At 39.5% G+C, this 24,881-nt stretch overlaps 1 protein-coding gene across 14 annotated transcripts in view; it reads right to left on the bottom strand.

Annotated features, from left to right (window-relative positions):
• Positions 1 to 24,881, bottom strand: part of CELF2 (CUGBP Elav-like family member 2) — a 451,396-nt gene that overhangs the window by 158,067 nt on the left and 268,448 nt on the right. The window contains exon 1 of one of the 14 annotated variants that reach the window (XM_058420363.1): positions 5,185 to 5,207. The exons of the other annotated variants lie outside the window; for them this stretch is intronic. The gene's annotated coding sequence lies outside the window, so the exon portion shown is untranslated. Of the gene's footprint in view, positions 1 to 5,184; positions 5,208 to 24,881 lie in introns of those variants that run through there. 14 annotated transcript variants of the gene reach the window in all.

The following is a 24,881-nucleotide window of genomic DNA, read 5'->3' as shown; positions in this document are numbered from 1 at the left end:
AGTTTTAAATGAGTTTGCTTAGCCAAACAGTACTGATGCGGTTAACTGCAGGAAACATAAGCTCAGATCCCAATCCCACTAGTCTTTAAATCAAATAAGAAACAGGTTAAACTGGAATTTTTGCCATGGACCAGACGGTGATAAAAAATGGTCTGAGGATTTCTGTTCAGATTCACTCTAAACCCTGCCAGACACAGCTGTCTACTGAAATACATATCCAAGAAAGTAAATTCAATAGAGTCACCTGCTTCCAAGCTGGCGTGCAATGCCTAAGTCACACCTGTATTTAAATTTTGCCCACTTGTCTTACTCCTGACTCTCACACTAAATCCCTGAAAGCAGCTGAGTTAATTTCCGCCCTGCCCAAATACTACATCTCAGAACAGAAGCTGACAGCCCTCCGTGCATGAAAAATATTAAACTTTCTAGCTCAGGAGATGATGTATGGAGCTTCTCAGAGGCAGTGAGAACTGGCTTTGGGACTGCTACCAGGAAGATGATGGAACCTTGACAAAGCCATACAAACCAAACCCATTAAATATGGGATGCCGCGAATCCCACACTCCTTTTCTTCCTTTTGCAAGGCAAAGTAGGACAGAGTAGTTTAAAGTCAGCATCTAACACATGGCACACCTGCAAGCAAAACCCTTTAAACCTTTAAAATGCCAAGTGTCTACAGGCAAGAGCTACTTGGAATAACAGCAGTGAAGACTGTGATTGAGGACATATTCTGCCAGCATAACTTCTGCCAAGAATTGACTGAGATTACAAAGTTGTTGGTAAGAAATTTATGGAGAAATTGCTTTTTGGAGTCATCTTGATTAATAAATAATAGGTACCTTCCTGAGATAGCTGTTTTAGAGCCACATACAGCTGGATGAAAACTAGCACTATGGTTCAATTTATTTACCATTAGTTTCTTTCTCTCTCTCTTTCTCTCTTCAAAGTCTAACACACAATTTCAGAATACTGTGAAAGCCTCCTTAATTTGCTTCTGTATTGTGTAAAGCAGATGTCCTGCCTTTGCAAACTGATTAGTAAGTGGTTTATATTATTCCAGTGGTTGTCATCATAATTGCAGAAATGTTGAGTGAGGCTGCTGTCTGCTGCTTTTAAAAACATCTAGAATGACAGACTGGCCCTTTCAGAAGTGATTCAGGTGTGCAAAACACACTTTCCTGGCAAAAAGAGACCAAATGGAATACTAGGAGGCAGCCCGTCATGTTTCAGGTAGAGGGGTATCTTCAGGATCACAGCAGATAAGAGTATAAAACCAGCACAGGCTCTGGACCATGACTCAAGACCTGAGTCTTATCCCAGGCCCTTGTACATTACTAGAAATTTGGTCTTTGACAAATCCTTTTCCTGGCAAAAAAATCTCAGGTGTATTATCCTAGCAGCACCTAAAACATTTGAGGCACCCTTCTGTAGTACCCACTCTTCTTCCAGCACCTGTGAAAGGCCTTCCATGGATGAACACTTAAGGCAGTCTACAAGGTCCAGCTGGGGGGGTCCTGTCAGGAGTTGCACAGGCAGCTTAACATTCAAATTAATTATTTTTGTTGGAGAGGGTGAAACAAAGTTTGGATTTCTTTTATGTTTGCTCATCAGGTGACTGAAGTTGACTCAGCTCTCTGAACACTACTGTGCTAGAAATTAATGCTAATTGTATCTTTAAAAGGTTAGATATGCTGATTCTGCTTCTAGATGTCCTGACAGTCTGAAAAGCAAAAAGGAAGGTGGGCATTTAGTTGATTCTGAAGATATACGTCACCACTGGCTCATCCCATAGGGACAAAGTAGTTCTTTCTTTTCCATGTCCAAACTTAGAGTGCAACAGAGGTGGCTACAAATACTTATATCTTGCAAGAACCACAAATTACTACTGCAATCATTGCAAAATACAGCCATGTGGTTTTTGCTTCTGCAGGATGTGACAAGAAATTCTAACCTGCTCACTTTGGCTCATGAGTTGAGTTTTGCAAACCTCAAAACAAGGGCATTTCATCAGGGTTTTTTTGGTTTAACTTCACACAAATGGTTCTTAAAGCAAGAGGAACTGACCCCTTCTCTTTTGTCAGCATTCAAATTTCCTGACTGCATTGTTAAACAGAGAGAGCCTGTGTCAGCACATATTCACAGGGTAATTTTCGTTGGAAGGGACATCTTGAGGTCGCCTGGTCAAGCCACCCTCAGAGCAGGGCCAACGAGATCAGGTTGCTCAGGGCTGTGCAGATATTTCAGTATCTCCAAGGACAGTCCTTCTGGGTTCCTGTTACAGTGTTTGACCACACTGTGGTGAAATTTTTTTCTTTTATCAACATTTGCCTTTCCATGCTAACACCTTGTGCTTGCTGCCTCCTGACCTATTTACTCCATGCATCTCTGTGAAAGAAATTGTCTTGCTCTGTTGTATTTGTAACCCGGCAGTAAGTAGTTCAGTACTACACCTTCAGGATTTCCCTTTCCCCTTCTCTGCCAGGATAAGGCAGCTCTTCGAGCCACTCCTTCTATTCCAGATCCCTAATTATCTTGGTGTTCCTCCATTAAACTCCCCCACCAGGCCTTGTACAGTGTCTTGTCCTGGGGAGCTCAAATCTGGACATAGGGTATAGATGTGGACTCACAGGTACCAGATGGAGAAACAATCCCTTTTCCTGGCCTGTTGCCTACCCTTTTAGGACACCCTAATATTGCCCTTCTGTGCTGCAAGGGTGCAAAGCTGACTCCTGGGCCACTTTCTGTCTGATCAGACCCTCCCCCAGGGCTTTTCCTGCAAGGAAAATTGGATTTAAGTCCCATGGAAAGACATACATGCACAAAAGGTTAGACAGATTGCAAACATTGTTAGAATCAAAATAAACCCACAAGCATAATACCTAATGTATGATGAGATCAAGGGCAGAAGATCATAGAAACATTTAGGTTGGAAAGGACCCTTAAAGATCACTTTGTTCCAACACTCCTGCCTTGGACAGGGACACCTTGCACTAGACCAGGTTCCCCAGAACCCCATCCAACCTGGCCTTGACCTCCTCCAGAGAATGGGGTGCCAACAGCTTGTTTGGGCAACAAGTTTGCAAGCCAAAGCAAAGTGTGGCAACAGCTCTAGATAACTAAATATTATAAAATAAATATTATAAAATCTGCACAAATATTTCCACCAAATTCCTCACGCACAAAAGACACAATTCAATTATCTTGTCTCAGCTTCTAATTTGACTCAGAAATACAGACTCTGTTTCAAAGTCACTTTCAGACAATGACATCAAGACAAATTATTTTTCTTAAGATAAAGCAGAAGACACTCTCTATCCCTCACACAGAAGTGAATCAAAGGTCCATATTGTGACACACTCCCCATCTCTGCACACTTTCAAAGTACAAGCAGAAAGCCAAACTTGGATTTTAAAATGAGTCACTCATAACCAGCAGTTCACAGCACCCTGAAGCTGTTCAGAACCATCTTTAAAAAAAGAAAAAGCATTTTCTAAAATACTTCAACAGAATTTTTATCTTGGGACTCCAAGAAAGCATTAGGAGGTAAAATCTCAATTTTGCTACCACTACAAATGTCCTCCCCATTTTAAAGACAAACAAGCTTTCCAGTTACATACAAACCCAAGAATAACTCTAGCTGCTAAATCAAATTTCTGATATATAAGAAAATAATCTACAAAATGTATCAGAGCAAGCCAAATGACTGCAGTCCTGCCTGCAGAGGACTAGGAAAATTCAAAAGCAGTGTTGTTTACCTCAGATTATCAATTTTTTTCAGAAAACCAATTTCTCAGTGAGAGTACAAACTTGTCCATCTACTGAGGTAGATTCAATAAGGGTAAACATATATTTTCAAGCATCCCTTAATCAACTGAAGTTTTTTTTTTTTTCCTTTGATGAATATTACAAAATTATACCCATGAACCATTTTTGTTCTTCCCTTCTGTTAGCAGCTAACCTGACCTAAATTGCAGGATTGACATCGAAATCTGCCTCCTCATATTTTCCTCATCTAACTTGTTCCAAGATCAGCCTCTCTTTCAGATGCACGTACACATGCATGTATATGTGGTATAAAATACACTCAAACAACTACTTCCACAAAGAGCATACACCTTCTTGGCTGACAAAATTCTGACTCTTTTAATTTAGGACTAGGAGAAAGAAGCTTTTCTCTAGACATTCTTCTACTTGTAAACAACATACCTTTAATAAAAAAAGCCCTGAAATTTAAAGGCTACCATAAAAAATGCCAGTATTTTCACTACCCTTTTGTTTCAAGCAGCACAAGTAGCCAGCCCAGACATTTCAGTGCAGCCATTAAATCCGAATGCCTTTTGAGGCAGAATTCTATGAATGCACTCTGGCTTATAAAAAATGTATTAGATGATAGCTCTGAAAAAGGCTCTGAGGCGTAACATGGTCTATCATGTTGTGCATGCATGAGTTAGCTTTTACAAGATCAGAACCAGAAGCGAAGATGAATGCTATTCATTGTAAGCCCAAAGCTTTGGAAGTTCAGTATCACAGCGCTTGGGGGTGAGTACTAGAGCTATTCAAAAAAAAAGGGACATTCTTTAAAGAATCGTCCAGCTTTTAAATGTTTGGCAGATGTGTCCACCCTCGATTCTTGATAGCATGGAGCTGGGGCTGCAGCAGAACAGGCAGAAGGCCACTGCCTGCTGACCACTTCTCCCTGCTCCCCACAGCCCCACTGAACTGAATTTGATACGAGAAGGTCAGCAGTGTTCTTGTTAGTAGGTTTTAGAAAGTCAAATATCACTTGACAGAAGAAAAGCAATGACTTCACACCGGGTGTAAAGAGGAACAATTCTGGCAAGGACTCATCCACTTACTGTCAAAGAAAATTACATACAATTTACTATTTTGACATTCTGGAGTGTGTTCGACACATTATTAGGATTTGGAGGTCTTAAAGAGAAGCAATTCAAATGAGCATTAAACTAAATGGATTTTCTCTGATGAAATAATGATAAATAATAATACAGATGACTTTGGTTGTTTGCAAAATAGTTTGTTCATAGTCAGCTGCCCACATTATTTTGAAAATATCCCAAAGCTCAGGACAAACCTTTTTTTTTCAGCTGCTGGATGCTTTAAGGAGCTAAGAATGAGTATTATTCTTACTATTCAAACTATTACACGTATTATGTGACAACATACCTGGATCAAATTGCACAGAATCCTGAGAAAATGTGCACTTCAAAAATTATCTCTGCATTTTGCTGCTGACTCCAAGTAACTCAGGACCACAGCTGACAAAAACCTCAACGTGGCAATGTCCCCACAAATGTACCCTCCTCAGACGCCTCCTCTGTGTTTTCCCTTGTGAGCCAATCGCTCTTCTTTGCCACCGAGCTGATGTGTCGGCTGTGACTTTCCGAGTAGCTCTGAGTAATGGGATCAGCTAATGTACGGCACACGGAGAAATTCCGTATCATTCTCCTCTCTAAAAATACCGCCGGCTGCCGCTAGAGCTACTCAGCAGTGATGAATAGCTGAAGGGACAAGCAGGTCTCTAAATTTGCTTCATATCTGACAGCCCTTCATCAGATATGGGTAATGGATCCTACTTACTCCAGACTACTGTATACTGCAAGGCACTTTCCCACCGCGAGAATATATGCGCTCGGTATGGGCTTCCTAATGATCGCGATTTTTTTCTTCCCCATTAAGTCAAGCTGATTACACATTAAAAAGCTGTTAGTAAATTTTGAAACGTTACTAATTCAGGCAAAAAAAAGGCATGTTTGGTCTTCAAATGCACCTCCACGCCTCTATCAGAAAAGGTCTCAATTGACTTCTAGGGATTTGCCTCGAGTGTTGAAAGTGTGCACATCTTATAAATGCACACAGCTAATTATCTTCAATGACTTTAGCAGATTCACTCACTTAATACACGGGTATGTCTTTCCTGGGTATACAGCATTACAGAATTTTATTTCCTGAAGGTCATTTGATGACTTTATGTGATGATTTTTTGTGTGTGTTTGTGTGTGTGCATTTTTAATAAGGTCCCATTTCTGAATCAGGAAAAAGAGCATTCAGTGAGACAAAGCATATTTACTGCATATCTAGGGATCTCCAGATTGGCAATTATATCATAATTGTTTTTAAATTCTAAAAATGGGGGTGGAGTGGGGAGGTAAGAGATAATTAAGTCACATGAACAGGGCCCAAATTGCATTTGCTCTCATTTTTGTTGTGAACAATATCAGTTTAATTGAATCATCTGTAATTCTTCTTACTTATTTTTTTTCTGCCTGCAGGAATGCACACGAGACATTATGAGAGGCTGCCTGGCAAATGTCTTGAGAGCAGAGATTGCAAGTGTCCATAGGATTTTCCAGAAATCAGCAGACAAGATGTGTGTGTGTATGTGTGTGTGTGTGTGTGTGTGCACAAACACGCCATGGAGGGTGGAGAGGAGGGATGGCCTCTAGCCAATTCGTGTCTGTCAGCTGGCGAACCTTGATTTCACTATTAATGTCATGGTTCACCACACAGAAGCTTTCAGCGAGCATCAACTATGCTACACACACACACACACACACAGAATCACTCATATATATATATATATACACACACACACACACACACTGGCTGCCTTCAGTCAAGCTGGCCTGTCATATTCAGTGCATCACTGAAACAATGGAATTGGCAGAGTCTCTCCTAACTTGATTAGCAAAGCATTTTTCAGTAATAATTGATTTGACTAACACTAGTTTCTGTGTTTTTAATAAAGAGAAAATCTTCATGATTTAAATGGCTTTTGTTAATGGAAGAGACCCTCACTGATCTGAAATCAAATCATGTTGCTTGCAGTTTAAACTAGAATTACAGAAAAAGCTAAGGAAGTAATAATGACACCTAACCTATAATCTTTCTAGGATTCTGACATATTCAGGGGCTTCATGAACTGAAACACCATCCTTAAAAAACTGCATTGCTGAGTAAGGGCGGAGCAACTGATGTAATCTACCTGGGGCTGTGCAAAGCATTTGACTCTGTCCCACACAACATCCTTGTCTCTAAACTGGATTAGATGGATGGGCCACTCACTGGATAAGGAATAGGCTGGATGGTTGCACTCAGGGTTGCAGTCAATACCTCGACATCTGAATGGGGAAATGAGTGTCACAGGTGTCACAATTGTGACAACCATCTTGTTTGGTGACATGGACAGTGGATTAAGAGCAGCTTCAGCAAGTCTGCTGAGGACACAGAGCTGTGTGGTGTGGTTGACAAGCTGGAGGGAAGGCAGAACATCCAGAGGGACCTGGACATGTTGGCCCATGCAAACCTCTTGAAGTTCAACAAGGATAAGTGCAAGGTCCTGCTCATGAGTCTGGGCAATCCCAATCCCAAACATAGGGTGGGCAGAGAATGCTCTGGGGAGAAGATGTCGTGGTGGTGGTGGACAAAAATCTCTGTGACCTGTCAATGTGCACTCACAGCCCTGAAAGTCAAATGTGTCCTGGGCTGCACTGTAAGGACAAGGACTTGACTGCTGGAGCAAGTCAAGGGGAGGCCACGAAGATGCTCAGAGGGATGGAGCACCTCTGCTGTGGAGAAAGACTGAGAGAGTTTGGGCTCTTCAGACTGGAAAAGAGAAGGCTCTGGGGGGACCTTAAGGCACCTTCTAGTACTCAAAGGGAGCCCACAGTAAAGCTAGAGAGGGACTTCTGACAAAGGCTTCTAGTGATAGAACAAGGGGTAATGGCTTTAAACTGAATGAAGTAGGCTTGGATTGGATATCAGGAAGAAATTCTTTATGGTGAGGGTGGTGAGGCACTGGTATCTATTGCCCAGACAACCTTTAGGTGCCCTATCCCTGGGGGTGTTCAAGGCCAGGTTGGATGGGGCTTGGATCAGTCTGGTCTAGTGGAAGGCATCCCTTTAGGGTTGAAACTAGAGCATATTTAAGGTCTCTTTTAACCAAAACCATTCTATGACATTCTTACAGATAGCCATACGTAATTTTCCTTTTATAGACTGAGTAACCTGACCAAGGTAATAACCTAGGTCTGAGGCAAAGGACTGAAATTAATCTGTGTCTGCTGAGTCTCTTAATAGCCCTGTAACCACCAAACACTCTGTCCCTGTATCTTCTCATTACAACTGATTTAAAGTGCAAGATTTTGATATTGGGCTGTGGCATTCTTGATTCCCCAGATAGTAAGCAGTAAGCCAGTGAAATCTTCAAAATAAAAAGTGTACTACCTTCCTTTTCCTTGAAGAGCACTAAAGATTATGGGAGTATTTTTGCTTCCCTATCTAAAACACTTTAATGAAAATTTTGCTAGTCATTAGATAGTTTTGTTTCTGATTTGGTTATAAAATATGAGGCCAGATTTTGTTCTCCTTTTCGCCAAAGTGAACTTATAATAATGAAAAGGAGAAGAGGAAATCACTATCCTACCAGCTCTGCTAGCCTCACTGCCCAGGTAGGTTAACATTGCTTCTGGCAGTCCAAGAAAACTGTGCAGAGCCAAAGCCCACACCATAAATAGCTTCTGTGACAAAGGCGTTTTGTAAGTGACACCTTTAATGATCTGGCTATTTATAGGTTTCAAACCAGGACAAATGATGGATTCCTTGCCAGCTGCTTATCCTTACCCTTGCTAAGTGTATGAGGAGGGAGGAGGAGAAAGTCTAAGCATATTTTTTCACCTTTAGCCTCTGCTATCAGCCACTGAGCAAGGACTACCTGCTGAGCGGACTGATGGTGAGCAGGATGACATGCAAAGCCTAGGAGCCTGCCAGGAGCACTGACATGCATACCAAAAAGCCGCATTTGGAAAACGAGAGACCCTGGAATGGGCTTTCAGTGGTATTAAGCACGCCCAGCCCAAGCTAGAGCCAATGTGCTCGGCTCCCAGTCAGCCATCTAGAAGATGAAGTCAACTATCAGAAGTGTTCAACATAAATGATCCCGACAAATTTGAGTCTGCTGCATGTCGAAAGACCTGCAACACTGGGCTGCTCTTTTAGGTGTCTAAATGCAAACCAACAAATGACAGGCTCTTTTGAAGTCAAGTCCTTTGAGTCTCATTCCCCAAACCCTTAAAGAAATGCTTCGACATCTCTTTAGTTGCAACAAGGGAGCTCGAGATGCAAGGAGTAAACTCATGAACGCTTCTGTGCTCTGAACACCTTGAGGGCTGATTTGTAGAGATATTCCAGCCTATCAAACCCCAATGTAAAACTGCTGCCAGATAATATTCCTCAGCTTTCTACACTAACAACTATCCAGTTGTTTCATTAGACTTGGTCACAGGCTAGAAAAACCTCAAAGGACATCTCTGTAAACAATCCTGAGCAAACCCATAGGATGGACTAAACTCGTGCTTGCAGAAGAAATATTGGAGTGAGAAGTAGTTAAGAGAACAGCTGCAGAACAGGGCATTAAGTCAGCTCCACTGCAGTCAAAATGAACAAAGGCTTTTTGCTACACTCTAATACACACACATAATATGACTCGCTTTATTAGAGTCTTTAGAAATCACGACCCTTCTAATATGAGGAAGTGTTGCTCGGTAAGCAACATGGACAAAAGCCCAAAAATCAAACAAGCACGCTTCTATATACTCCAGTAATTTGCCATTTTACTTAGCTTAATGAATTTTACAGTGCCTAGGAGAATAGAAATGATGGGTTATGAATTCAACAATATATCCTCAGATGCCACTTAGAAAGGCAGACATGGAGCACTCTGTGCTTTTTTATGTTTATGGATGTGCATAAATATGTGTGTATGTGTGTATATATATATACACACACACACACAAACACATATATGTTGCATATGTATGTATGTCCATATATATTTACATAAGAAGCCAGGTTCTAAATTACTAAATAAAAGGTCATTAGACATGTTTACAATACAAGCTTGATCTAAGATACCGCAAACAGCCCTCAAATCACTCCCAACCCTGAATAGTATTGCTCTTTTTAGTGCAATATTTATGCAGTTTAAGTGGAGCTAGTAAGATAATGGTGCTACAGTGAACAGTAATAGTGGACAGGGTACACAGACTATCAAAATAAAGTGAAATCAGAAAAGAAGTCAGCCTGGAACAAGCTATGTTAATATTTGCCTATGCCTTTTTTTCTGTAGGCAGATGAAGATGTTGATACAGATCATTAATGCTCTTAAATTGTCATCATGCTAAGGTCAGTAGTAGTGCATGAGGTTGTTTGATCATATCGTAAAATGCTCCTGAAGTGTGCTGTAGCTTTTTTCTTTTTTAATGTCTGGTTTCATTCACCCTTGACCACCTTTGTTCTATTCTAAATCATGACATAGATGGACTGAGGGAAAATGAAACAAAGTCCAAGACACACCTGCTGCATCAGATCCTTGAAAAATATTGAATAAAATGTTTGCAGCGGGCCCCTAACTGCAAAAGCCAACAAATACACCAAAGCCCAATATATTCCCTCTTGCTCCCCTTTTCTGTCTCTGAAAACAGAAATTGCTTCCTGAAAAAAACATTTTAATCTGTGGTAATGGGGCTCCAAAAATTCATGGGCTTTGCAGATTTTGAACCCCTCAAATCTCACCCACAAAGAAAAAGCAGTGAAGTCCAAGGGTGATCACTGGCTACTGAGAACCTGGGGGCTGTACTGGGGCTGGAACAGAAGCCCCTGACACATTCAGGGAGCCAAGGAGGCCAATTCCCAGCACATGAGAGGGGCAATGTCTAAAACAGGCCATGTGTGTGCTTTGAGGAGGCACCTGTGTTCCTGCAAACAGGGAGACATGCCCTGGGTGGAAGGGCATGCTCAGGAGGGATGCTTCTAGCCATGGTGGCAAGAGCATGACAGTCACAGCAAGGGAGCAGAGGGACAGCAGGGGACCACTGGTAAGAGCAGGCTGAGGCATGATGGAAGGACACTGAGAACCCAAAGCGTTTCCTGTCAATTTCCCAGGAACCCAGAAAGGTGGTGCCTGAAAGAACTCAGCCCTTAAAAATCATTGTAAGAAATGGAAAGCAGGTTTTTTGAATATAAAGTTCAAATTTTTGGGAAAGCTTGCTTTAAACAGACAACCATCAGATCCTGATTGACTTGGGCTCACAACAGAGCAGCATTAGCTCAGTACTGAACTCACTATGTGTCGCTGGCTGCCATCAGCAGATGTATTTTACAGGTGTTTAGTTTTGCTCACTCACATCTAAGCAATTTCATGATTTAAAAATCAAAGCTGATTGACTGAAACAAAAAGTTTCAAAAAGTCCCATTTTTCCAAGCTTATTGCAGAAAAATACCTTGTCTTCTAGGAAGCGACTAATGGTATGCATAAATGATTTTCCCATTTCAGGAAAAACATGAGATCTCAAAGTGCTAAGAACTGCTTCTGATGGTCCAGAAGGCATCCCTTCTCACCCCATATTCATTTGTAACTGTAAAAGCCTTAATAAGTAAAGCATCGTAATTTCCAATTTTAACCTTACTCTCTTCCCTGAGGTAAGAACCCAAATATAACATCAGTTGGCTTCACCCAATGTCTAGAATTGCTGCTTCTCTACATAATGCTGTATTACATTCATGACAATAATAATTCACCATATTTGAGCTAAAAGGTGGTCACAGCACCCTCAGGAACCCTAGGAAAATGCACAGTAAGATAAAGCACCACTACAATCCAATCTGAGAAGGATCTGTCCAGTGATAATCGTACATCTGTATCTATGATTCTTTACTCTGCTTAATTAAAATGTTCATTACCTATGCTTTTAGAACTTTCAGCACCTCCAGAATTGCTCTATACAGTATAACCTTGGGTTTTAAAGAAGATGAAGGACTGTCATAATTTCAAATACCCCATCAGAGAAACCTCCAGTCCTAACCCAAGCCACGAGTAGTCTTTGCGTCCAGTGCAGTGGAGAGACGACTTCAGCATAAAATGCTCCACCAGTGATGGCACTATCTGTATTCAGCACACAATTCCACAGGGGGTATAAAACAAAGTCTGAAGCGAAGACAGGTAAAAACAATATTGAATTTGTATTTTCAAATTACATGCTTTTTCTAATTTGATACATAGAAACAAGTGACATTGGCTGTCTGGCTTATGGTTTAACCACAGCTTCATTACTAGAATTGGAATGAAGCATTGTTGGATTAAGCTATTTCCAGTGTTATTTAGTTCTGCTACAGAATTTTGCAGGCAAATACAGTGTCTTAACTGTTATGATCTTGAACTACTTTTGTGATAAACTCTCTTTCTTAAAACTTGATGCAATTTCCCAGTTTGCTCCTGACACTGCTCCCATGTCTCCAGCCTCTAAGTTCATTACTCATTCTTGTGATGTTTCTTCTCCTGGCTAGGATTATCCCGGAGAGTTATTTGGGTATAAGAAAGCAAATGAACTTGAGTAAGAGGTCAAAGGCTAAGACTGGCATAAGCTGTTTTAGGTAAATGACGTAACTTCACCTAACCAACTGTTTATCCACAAAAATGTAGTCACAGCATAGACAGAGCCACCTCTTGCTGTCAAGTCTAGCTTAGAACTGGCATACCAGACTCTCTGAGCAGTCAGGGAATCCATTGCTTGGGCTCTGCTTCCTTTCCTTAACTTTCCTTCTTTTGAAGTTTGATGTTTGCCAGGCTACAATCAAAACCTTCCTGGGTCTGCTCCCAATGATAACCATAGGGAATCCAGCAGGTAGGACCAAACATAACGAAAACGAACCATAAGCTACAAATCTGTGGATGATGCTCTGAGAAAGGCAGAAAAATGGTTTGGTTCGGGTTGTGCTTCTCTTTGCTAGATGAACCCTTCTCTCTCTTTGAAGCAGCCAGCAAATAACTCATGACATGCAAAAGCTTCCGACTGCAGTGGAGGAAGAGCTGGACCCTTGGTCCAACCAAGGTGGTTCAGCTTCGCTTGAGCCATCTTGGAAGCAAGCACAGAATTCTCTCAGCCTTTCTGACTCAAGCTGAAAGTGTTAATTTTAAAGGAGCAGAAGCAAAGAACTCGTTCACAGATGATTTTCAGCTGGAGCCAGCAGAAAGAGGTAAAGGAAAATAAAATGTCGGAACTTTTGATTCATGCCTCTAAGTAATCATGTTTTGATATAATATCACTGTTATTTTCAAAAAAGCCCTGCATTTAACTCTTCCTAATTTAGCTCCCCTAAACTGACACAAGAAATAATAGTTTTCCTCCTAAAGATTTGTTCTTTAATCACTTTAGATGCTGTCCTCTGTACACTCAGGAATGGTGTTCCCAGAATTGACAGTCAAAGAACAAGGTAATTGTTGTATACAGAATACTGTTTCTCAGCAGAGAAATAGGAAATCTCTGGATTTATAGAATCTGTGTGGATTACAGCATTTTATTTGTCTTCTGACTGATAGGCAAAAGTTTACAATGGCTTGCAGCATTTTGAAAAACCAAATCAAATAAAAGAGGGCGGGTGCTTGAATTAACTCCTTATACTCCTTGATTTTAGAAATCATTCATAAAACACTGAACACAACATTATCTGAACATAAATACAGCCTCAGTATACTTTGTTGGCAGTGACAGCCAAGATCAATATTGGAGACCAAATGCCAGCAGTAAAAGGGTATGTCAGTCAGTATTTCACTGACTAACTGCCCTTATCTGAAGCTCTCATGCTTCACTGGGTGAAAATACAGCCATTGATCTTAGTGTCACAACTCAAATTCTTCATATATCAACTAGTTTCCCCCCAACCCCCCTTCTCAGCTGAATTTCTGGGCCATTATTTATTTTTATGATCAATATTTCTATTACTCTCACATGAACTACACTTTTATTATATTAACCTTTAAGTACAATTTTTAACATATCTGTTTGGTGTAATGTCACATGTTTTAATTCAACATCTCTTTTACAACTGCCAGAGATGAAGTTCAGGTTTCTTTAAGTGTTTGTGACAAAAACTACTCTGATTAGTAGCTAAATCCACCCTATGCAGCTCTCTGTGGCTGTGCAGGTGTGCTTTCAAGGATTCAGCTTCCCTTTCCAGGAATTCACAGCTCAGCTGGAAGATTTTTTCTCTGAAGAGTTTTTCTTAGCAATTGATGACTGCTTTACCTTAAAGCACTTAAGTGCTGGAAATTAGCAGGACAAAAATCCAGCCATGCAAACAGTCCCATGTCTGAAGGAGATTGTTCTGCTGAACAGTCCTAGGGCAGGGTTTAATGTATGTCGTGTATATGGATCAGGTCTCTGGCTTGCTTCATGGTCTCTGAATTTCACTTTTCCTGTTTGCAAATATGAAGTACAGCCTACTTTGGTTAATTACTTTGGATTTAAAAATCAATGAAACCATATTCCAGAAGTAGTAAATGTAATTGTCTGATCTACATTAAATGCTCTGTGAGACTACTCATTAATAAAGTAATTGAAGTTAAATGCTCTGAAATCTTTAAATAAAAAAGCATTAGATGGATGATAAAAAATATACAGACATTGTAAAATATATTACTGTCTTAAGGAATAAGTTTTAAACTAAAAATTTGAGGGAGATTATTAAAAACCACAATAAAACTCTCTCCTCTGTTACTGTAACATAACACTTCTCACTAGCTCATTCACTTAACTTAGTGAAAATTACAGCAAAACTGTTACTCCTGTCTATCTTGGAAGTAATACAAACCGGGTAATTCCTTTATTATTTGATTATCAGAGATAGAATCCTTGAGCTATGTGGGTTTTACTGCTCCAGAGACCCTTCCAGTCTTACTTTAAGAACTACCAGAAAGTAAAATTAGTGAGACACACTAAGCAATGCAAACACTACTTTATTTTTTTAAAAATTATTATTATTTAAAGTTTCAGTGTATTATGTTAGGACTATACTTTTAATGCAGAAGTTGATGTCTCCCAAAGGAAATCATTCTACCCCAAAATGTTTCATCAATTATTGCGTTGTTCCATCATTATCCAAATTGTCAAAGCAATTTCATTATAAATCCCACATAAAGTAGCACTAAGGGGTAATGGCAAAATGGCTTTGGTCCCTGTAGGACCATCTCAAGAAAAATAATTTCAGGCAGAGAGGAAACAGCGCTTTGTTCTTGTGCTGCGGGAGGGAAGTTTTTCTTTCTTGGCTACGCCTCCACGACACAAAAATCCCCACAAATGGGGACTGCTCAAGCAAGAAGCAGGGAAAACTGCACACTATACACAAGTTGGTTCATTTAGGGATCCCACAGCAAAGGTTTAATGATAACGGGACTGATTGGAGCTGGATATGTAAAGAGGTTTAATTTCTCAGCTGCAGAGAGCTCTTCAGGGGAAGAATGCAGTGGGAGGATGGGAGGGGAAAAGATTGTGTGCCCACAGGCCGGCGTGCACAGACGGGTAGGATGGAGACGTCTGTTTGTACATAAATAACCTCTCAGCTACAGTCAAAATTTTCCTTTATCTGTACAAAGCTGTGTATGCAGCATTAGCACACAGACTTCAGAAAGTAAGATGTCTGGGCTGCTTTCTCTAATGGAAGATAAAAAGGTATAAGGTGAGGATTTCCTTCAGGGCAGGGAGAAGTCATGAAAAGACTTATATTTTAGAATTAATTCTGCAAAGTTAAAATATTAATTGCACAGCATTCTTGCATATAGGTCATGAGGACAAAACACATTGACCCTTTTTATGGTTAGAAACATCTTTTGGGTGAAGGCAGAAAAGGTGCAAAGTCAAAGGAAATATAAATAAATAAAAGAATAAGAAGAACTCTACAGACCATGAAATACCCACTCATGCACCAGATAAAATAACCCCTCCCTAGATTGCAAACAGTTCAGAAGAAACTTAAAACGTAAATATACAAAGAAAGAAATCCTGTTTTAACTGATGAACACAAAGAGAGGCAATAAAGTGGTTGCTGGTTGCGGGAATTTTCATTCTATTTCTGGCTCTTATAGAAGGAAAATTACTTCACTTCTCTGTGCCACAACAGAAGAACATGAAAAATTACTACAGAACTGCACAAGGGAATTTTTGAGGCTTACTTAACATTTAATGAAAGGTTTGAGGTTCTTATGCGAACACCACCACAACAGCAACTAATATTAATTAAAGACCAATTTTTATATGGCTGAAATATGACCTTCATCCAGCTATATTTACTATAGTTTATTCCAAATTTATCTACTGCCAAGTTTACAAGTCACTCAAGTTCACTCCTTTCAAATATACTTTTACTAAAATGCACTAATTAAACTTGCCAGATTTTTATGCCTTTATTACTAGTTATAAATAAAAAAATAAATACTAAAAAAAATCCTTTTATTTCAAGGCTCCATGCTGCAGAAAGCCTCAGGGTAAAATGAAATTTTAAGTGACTGAATCGTTGAACACCAAATTCTTAAATGCTTTCTGCAATTCTGAAATTTCTGTGCCTTACTGATTCAGTCTCTCTGTCCTTTTGCTGTACTCATAACCCATGACCAGAGACACAGGATTTAAACCTCAAATTAGGGACAGATATCACTGTATTCTGGATATAAAATACATCATCAGTGGCCACATCACTGTATCAGGCCATCTCATTAGCAAATACTAAAAGAAATAGTAAAAATTAAATATGTAAATGGTGTAGTGACAAAAATTGTTCTGCTTGTCTTTCTTATCTTTCTAGATAAAAAAAATACCTAATATGGAGAAAAGAAAAAAAAAAAAAACCTGTATCTGAGAAGAAAATGCTTACATTTGCTTTTCTATCCTGTTATCCATCTTTGGATGCCAGCAGAGGAAACAGCGTCTTGGTCATAGCGTCCCTGAGCCTGTTGTCTATGCCAAAGTCAGAGCCACCCCAATCAAAGCTCCTGGTGCTGTTAAGTACAGTGTGGCTGGACCTTCAAGAGGACTGACAGAAACTTTTCTACCTTCCACCTTACAATACAGACACTTAATTTTGGCACAGAGATACAGATTAAAACAAAAACAAAACCAACAAACAAACAAACAAACCCCCCCAAACCCCCAAAGACTAAACCCTTTCTTTGCCCCAGTTAAGTACAAGTCCTACGTGCCACTGTGCACACAGAACAACCTCCCATTGCTTTCAAGTTACTCTTCCTGTTTACAGAGAGAGAATAAGTATGAAACCAAACCCCAGAGTAGGATGTTAAAACCACACTCAACATCTTGCAAACCAGCTTCAGGTCAGCTCTTGTTTTCTTCAATCATTAGGGTTTTCTCTTACCGTGCTCAAGACTTTGGAGCCTGTTATCATTGACTGCCATAAGGAAAAACATGTAAAAAAAAAAAAAAAAACAAAACAAAACATACACAGATTATGGCTATGGGTCCATAATCAGGGACCAGATTCCTTGCTGGTGATAAGGATTCATCATGGACCTGGTACCACACTCTCATTTGGGCCACTCCAAACCACCATGACTTCTACAAGTCTATGGATGCAATTCCAAGTCTCTCCAAAATGTCCACTGCTCTGGAGAAGCTGAAAGCATCAACCTATATGTGATTTTTCACCATTCACAGTAGCCAAAGAGCACGCTGATGAGTACAGTTTAAATATGGGATCTACCAAGGGAGAGAGGGAAGAAAATATTTATATCAAACCAATTAGCACTGTTCATCAAGATGCTTCATGTGATCTTTAACAGCACAACTTTAAACAAAAAAAGTAATACATGCAGCAATTAGATACCAGTAAGGTGTGACAGGTCACTAACCAAGAGCAGATTGCAGTGAAGCAGGGGGGGAAAGGAAAGACAGATTACAAAACATCAATAGAACTAACGTGACTGCCATTGATGGGATTAACTCTCTCAGACCAGAAGGTGCAGCAAAAGGCGAAGTTGATATTGTATTCATTGTCAATTCCCCATCTGTACTTGTGACATGAAATGGTCGTTTTGCCAATCTTTTTTTGCTGGAAAAAATATTTTGAAGAACTAAGAAACAATACCTCAAAAGGGAAAAAAATCAATTCTGACAGTGGTGAGACAGGCCTCTGTCACGGGTGATAAGAAAAAGGACATTAAAAAAATGTAGATATTTATATCACATGACACAAAGCACTTTTCTACAGACATGTCCAATTTGAGTTACTTTATTGCACAGTTAAGGTGATGGCATATGTTATCATTTTTCCCCAAGAGCAGAAAGAGATACTTCCATTTCAGCATGTGAAATATGCTATCACCAGGCAGGTTGGAAGAAACTGTATTCAATTTCTACAACCACATTTTCGTGAGCTGGCTTTTCATGCACCCTAAGCAAAGGGTGAGCACACTGAATTTGAAGGATTTCACTTCTCTGGTTATGCGCTTTCAAATCTGTTTTAAAGAAGCGCGTAATGCTGGTGATAACTTTTGGTCAAGTGGGGCATTGAATTTATTAAATTTCCTTTTTTTAAAATAAATGAGTTCAAAACCTACTCTCATGCTTATATATAAGAATACTGGAATGCTGGAATCTGGAGAATATACTCTATAAATCTATTTCTAAATGCAAAGCATGGAGAGGAAAACAGAAATCCTTTTAATTAGTTCTCAACTTGCTTTTTGACTAACACATATGCAGGGGTTTCAATTGTATTTTCTCTTATCGTTAGTACTAGTGAACACTTGTGGTTCATTGACTGAGCCTCATTACCCCTGGAGATTGTTTGTTCATCTGTTTGTCAGAATTTAATTACTGGAGCACAACCACTGGTAGAAGGACGTTCATGCAAGAGCCTAATATTTTTCTCTTCTCCGTCTAATGCAGGTCTATTTTCTCTCTAAAAAATTGCTCTTAATCAGCTTGTCACTGTGCAGAACAGCACATTTCACATGAGAAGGAGGGGTCTGTCAGAGGCACAAATGCTCTTCTGCAGCCATCTCTGAAAATCTGCTTTCTCAATCAAATGGACAAAGAACTCAGCAACTCCTGACTTTTTATCCAGAAAGACAAAGTCAATGGCTCTGCAGTACTCTGTGATCACCAACTCTGCTTTCCAGCTGCATTCCCGAAGCAGAACTCCCCTGAAAAATGCAAGGGCAACACTACAGGTGACAGAAAGGAATCACAGCTGACTTCTTGGAGGCAGCAGCAGTGTACCTGCCCCTCCACCAGTAATCTCTGCCTACAGTCCCCTCGAAACAGACTCCTTACAAATTCAGCCTAGAAGACACTGTGCTAATCTCACATATCACTACAGTCACAGAGGTGTAGCTCTGAATAATACACCTGCATCTGTATACTCAAACAGACAAGAAACCAAAGCTCACAGCTTCACTTTTTCTTTTCACCTATGGAGAAAACCACAGGTTCACATTTCACCAGGCTGTCACCCATCCTGAGTTATTACCTGCAAATATACACCAGAAAAATGAGGGCAAAATGAGTAAGAACCTGCATACCATATTTCAACTAATGGAATGGCCTTAAGGCCTGAATTTCTAAAACCTAGACAAAGTATTTTTTTTAATCAAATACCTTGAAAAAACTGTTTTCAAATAATTTCAAAGCCTTTCTTAATAAGCTTGCAACAAAAATATTGTATTAACTTTTTCCTCTTGAACATCCTTAACTGTTGAAACACACTAAATCTTAAAAAAAATCAACCTACAGAAAATGAATGGTATTTCAGTAAGACATAACTATTCTGCCACAGTCAGACTGTTTTCTAGGTAGAAGATCAATTTTTACCATTTGCTAACACACATTCAAGCTAAACATAAGAAAGTCACAGAGCATATTAACACACATCAAAAAGTCAAAGTGAACCATTTGATATCCACAGAGTATAGTTTAATTCTGCATTTTCTTTAGCATTTATTGTGGAAACATACCTCTCAAACTGAATCCAAATCAGTGTCTTGCCCCTATTTTACAATCACCATAAATGAGAACGGTCTCCTAGTATTGCTGTTTTAATGGCACTACTTAGCAGCATTCAAGGGTATAGAGTAGGACTCAAGAGGCTGAGAATCCTATTTGAATGCATAATAAAGAAGCATCTGAAGTTTTACTAGGTTTATTAATTTGTTTATGGCTATTTTGGTAGTAGCTGTTAAATTAATCATCCTAAAAAATTAAAAGGAGAAAGAAAATAATAGGTAACACTGGCTATTATCACAATTTTTATATGAGTCTAATAACAATGCTACACTTTATTTTAAAAGGCCTGATTCTTGGAGTCTTATTTATATGGGTATCTTGCCTTTCATTTTCATATAAAACAGCCATTGAATAAAGCTCAGAGTGACATGAATTGTTAAGGTTCAGATATCAATAGGCAACTAAAAAGGATGCAACTATTTAAAAAATTTCTCAGTTTTTAAGCCTCTGAAAATCTTGTGACATCTGATTCATGAATTTCAGAGTGGCTACACTGACATTTCCACTTCAAAGCTTTCTTTTTTCACCATATATCTAGACTGCAAAAATTAATTTCCTGAATCGTCTGAGTCATTTCATTTAACAACTTAAGAAGACAAACAAAGCAGGCGGCCCTTCCACTGCCCGCTGCGGCGAGTCAAATTGTGCAGATAAACAAAATGATTACCAGGGCATGCAGGAGGGAGAGAGTCAAAGAGCTGCCTTTACTGGCTGGTTAAAAACACAATCAAATTAATTGCCAAATAGTTGTCTGCACCGTCTGGTCTCAGGGCAATTTGGAAATAAAAGGATACCTGGTGCACAGGACACACGTGCACCTGTATGGGCATGGGAGGAGAGGGAGCAGGAATGGGATAGCTCAGGTTTATCTCAGTTTTTTTTCCATCCCAGAGCCAGTAAAGACAGGGACCTGCAAAGGTTCATTGCAACAGCACAGATACACCCATCCGCTCCTTAAGAGGTTTGGGTTTTTTGTTGTTTTTTTTCAGGCTCATTTGTTTTCTTAATAATTCAACCCACATATTTGTGTTTCTTCCAAAACAAAATGATATAAACTGGAAACATTTTAAAAAATTCTCCTCCACAGCTAATTAGTGATGCTGAGGATTAACATTCTGTGGCACTTCAGCTTTAGTTACTTTCCCTAATTAATGTCATATTTGCAAAGATCTATAAAAACACTGTTTAGGTAAATGATGTGCATTCATTAACTATTTAATGCCCGTGTCTATTTTTTTTAAAGTATTTGGAATGCCTCTTGAAATTTCTACAGATAAGCTTTAAAGCCTCAAGGGATCTGTAGGGGCCTTAAATAAATGCCAAAATATCATTAATTGTTCAGACAAAAGGCGCTTCTGTCAGGCATGTTGAGAGCCCTTCAAAAATGCACACATGTATTCATTTCTAAATACTTACATGAGAAAAATTTGATCCTCATGTGCAAAATAAAAACTTCTGTGACAATGCTTGAGTCACCACACAGTAATAACATCCAAGCTGTTTATTAATAGGAGTGTGTGGGTAAGGGTGGTTTCTTTGCTCTGGGTGGGCAGACAAACCATCTCTGATATTCTTTTCCTGCACCACAGAGCACAGCCCACAAGATGAAGGCACCTTTTCCGTGCATCTTCGTGTAAACTGTGAAGCATGGAGCAGCTTTTTTGGTGACAGAGGATTCTCTGAAAGCTGAGACATATAGATATTGCCACTGCAATGGAGTAAGATTTTTTTTTTTTTTGAAGACTACCTGCCTATTTACAGCCCTTGTGTGGGCTTGGCTGTTACAGTTTGAGCTCTTGTCAGTAAGCCAGCTGAACCACAGGAAACCCTCAGTACTTGTCCTGGCCTGTTCAGATTAAAATAAATGTTGACATTTCAGTAAATGCTTTTCTTGAGAGGGTTAACAACCAGCATCACTATGGTCCCCTCAAGGCTAAGGCATCCTGGGGATTTTTATAGCAAATATATCTTTTTGACCTTTTTTATTTTTTTTTTTTTCCAAACGCATTTTTACCATTGTGACAACAGACAGCTCTGCAAAGGGAGAAACTGCACTGGGCATGAGGAAGGAGATGACAAACCCCATCCAGGTCAAGCAGGCTGGTTTTGAAGGCTGTGATGATGCCTTTGGGTCGTGGAGCCAGACAATGGCCACAGGCCCTGATGCACGCAAGAGCATTGCAAACCTGTGTGAGAGCGGTGTGGGGCATGTGCTCAACACAGCACAAGTCAAATACCAGACTGTACGACAAATTTCTTCTATTTTTTAGGTTTTGTGGTGGAAGAACTGTGTGCACCTCTGACCTCTGCCTGGGACAGGGGACATACACAGAGGGAAGAAAGTCATTCTAGACAGGTCCCTCTGTCCACCCTAACTTCTGTCTCTTGCCAAAGTAAACAAAACCTGTCACTGTTTGGCAAAGAGGCTGTTTTAAAGACAAAATTTTAGGACCAAGTTCTCAGGGGAAATAGACTGCAAATCTGACAGTAAACCCACTTGCTCTCCAGCACTATCACCAAAGACAAGATGACCACCATGAGATTAAACAACATCATAGTCCATCTCCTAGACAGAGATTAGAAATAGATTAGAGGTAGATTAGAAATGCCTTTTGTGATAACTTGTAAAATAAGCATCACAGCAGGACAGCTGTGGAAATAGGAGCTGTGTTCCCCGCTTTGCTTCCCCTCCAACTTAGTGCAACTCACTTTGTTCACCTGAGGCCCCACCACCAGAGATGGTTTCCATGGGGGAACTCATCCAGTACAAACCAGTTACAAACCAGTCAACATCAGGGGGCTGCAACTAGTTTCTCCTGTCATCCTTAACACTCTATTCTGTCTGCACACCGCACTTATTCCCACAAGTGCACGCTGCTGCATGTGGTATATGCTGCAAATTCCTCTGGAGATTGCAAAAAGCAATGGCAACAAGAACAATTCTGGTGAGAAAAACAATCACATGCATATTTGTAGGGCTCACTCTTAGACAGTACAAGCTGTAGCTAAAAAGGAAAGGAAATTAGTGAAAAATACGAATTTACGTAAAGTGTGCATAATTCAAAAAACCTATACTCTTAATTTTCAACCTTTGGAATATGTAGAAAATATGCTGTAAAGAATGATACAATTTAGCACATAATTTACAATCTTAAATTATTTCTTCAATAGAAACAAAGGACCTGTAATCACACTGAAAGGTATTTTAAAAGACAGCAGAGCTTGTGTCTGACCCAAGAAAGTAGGTAGACCTTCACTGCCTGTTAATCAAAGAGAACTAAATGAGAAGAGAGATAACTGTAGGAATAAGGGACAGACACAATGAATAGCCTGAAAGATTAAAAGCAGATCAAATTCAGTTATTACTTTTGCAGAAATATCAAAGCTTAATTAAGCTGTTTTCACATATCGTTATTTGACTTACTGTGGAATTAAAATGGACACAATTAATAAATACAAAGTATTCAGTTAAAACAGAAGCATGGGGAACCTTTCTACAACTGCAGCTAAATTGTTGCAGTGCTTTTTCTGCCTATATCATTTGTATCTTGAATATATAAACCTGGAATTAGGCATAAAGAATTTCATTATTACCAGTCACATTATAAAAGCAGGCTCTGTATAAACATGTTGGATGCATCTAAGATAGGCTGCAAAAATCCAAGAGCAGGATATAGAACAGCACAGAGCACTCTCCATAAAACATTCCCCTCTTGATCACCATTTAATTATAGTGTCTACTTGGCCTTCTTCTCAATGTCTTCCCTTCTTCCACCTCTTCTACTAAAGCCCTCAGTGCAACACATGGCTGTGATGGTTCTAGTGGCACATCACTTGGCTGGGATGCATTTCTAAGTACCCAGCACTCCAAGGGACAGCCTCATCACGCCCAGGAGTTTTCACCTGCTTCAACAAACTGATATCATCACTGCAGCATCACACCACCTTCACAGCAGTAGAAATAATGAACTGCACAGCAATGAATACTCTGATCTTCTGCTTTTACTCTCTCCTTCCACTGTAAAAAGCAAACGTCACATCTGACTGCTAAGCAAGACAGTTACAAACCAAAACCAGCATTTAAAAAACCTAAAAATTCAATTTTACCACAGTCGCTTGAAACACGTATGACCCAAAGGCATCTTCCAGTACTATAATTGTTGTTTTATTTAAAATCACTGAGAGGTCAATCTGACAACTGAAAATATACTTTTGTTTTTCAAAATGACTCACAGAGAGGCGGGGGGGAGGTCGAGAAAGAGAAAAACGTTAAACCAACTCTACCAAGACTCCTTGCAAATCTCTAAATACATTTTCCTCTGCTCTACTTTTAAAAATCCCATTCTACTTTCTACATAACAATAATACTCTCTTCTTGCCATTAATATTGTGTTCGGTGAAATGCTAATATTTTTCAGTTCACTGTCAGACAGAACTAAATCTACAGCAAGCTAATCTGCCATAAAGTCATGTTTTATACACATGACTACAAATTGAGTTTTACACTCCATGGAAAGCAATCTTCCATCTTTAAGGCTATCATGAGACAGAGAATTAGATCTATTCTTCTGGCATTACTAAATCATAAGATGAAATATAATTTGACGTGCAAATGATATTGTAAACCCAAGGCAATGAAGCACTGAGAATATTTTTGGTACTAAACTTACTTGTTTGCTCAGTATTAAGAGTCTTTTTGAGAAAATTAGCCTCCATTTATAATGGAAACAATATCACAAACTTTTTTTCCATAACACAGGTCCTAGTCTAGAGACTGAGAGCCTGTGTAAGTTTATTTCTAAATTGGGCATCTGAGTTTAAACATGTGTTTCTCATCTTTTAAGCTCCTGAGATGTGAGCACTGGGAGTCTGTCACAACTACAACTTCTATTTCAGATACTCAGGGTAACGTGTTTTGAATCTGGATGTATTTAGAGCTGCTTTCACTTGTCAAGCTTCCAAACAACTTAAAAATAACCAGCCAATGTAGTCTTTGGTTTACATTCGGAACAGGGT

This window comes from Hirundo rustica, chromosome 4 (assembly GCF_015227805.2).
Source record: "Hirundo rustica isolate bHirRus1 chromosome 4, bHirRus1.pri.v3, whole genome shotgun sequence".
Classification (NCBI taxonomy): domain Eukaryota; kingdom Metazoa; phylum Chordata; class Aves; order Passeriformes; family Hirundinidae; genus Hirundo; species Hirundo rustica.
The sequence above is the reverse complement of the archived record's forward strand: the minus strand, read 5'-3'. Positions and strand labels throughout refer to the sequence as shown.